Here is a 364-nt window from a genome sequence, read left to right on the forward strand (position 1 = left end):
TTGAATCTACTAAAAAGGCAATCCTGATTATCTTCATTGTGTTGATTTCTACCAAACCAACGTGAGTCATTACAATATGACGATAATAATATGGGCCATTCTTACTCCAGCCCTCTTTGTTGCTGAGCCTGCGCACCCAGGCACGAAAACAGAGGGCAAGATACGCAGGACTGTAACAGGCAACTCAACAAGGATTTACTTATGGCACAAGCTACCACAAGAACCAGGAGTTGTTTGCTGATATGATCAATAGCCAACTTATTGAACTTTTAATTGTACTCTCCCCACTTACGAATATGTATGTACAAAATCACCTGTAGATACACATACACCTACAAACTACAAAGTTTAGTTGTTGTTGCTG

Source organism: Penaeus monodon, chromosome 20 (genome assembly GCF_015228065.2).
Source record: "Penaeus monodon isolate SGIC_2016 chromosome 20, NSTDA_Pmon_1, whole genome shotgun sequence".
Lineage (NCBI taxonomy): Eukaryota > Metazoa > Arthropoda > Malacostraca > Decapoda > Penaeidae > Penaeus > Penaeus monodon.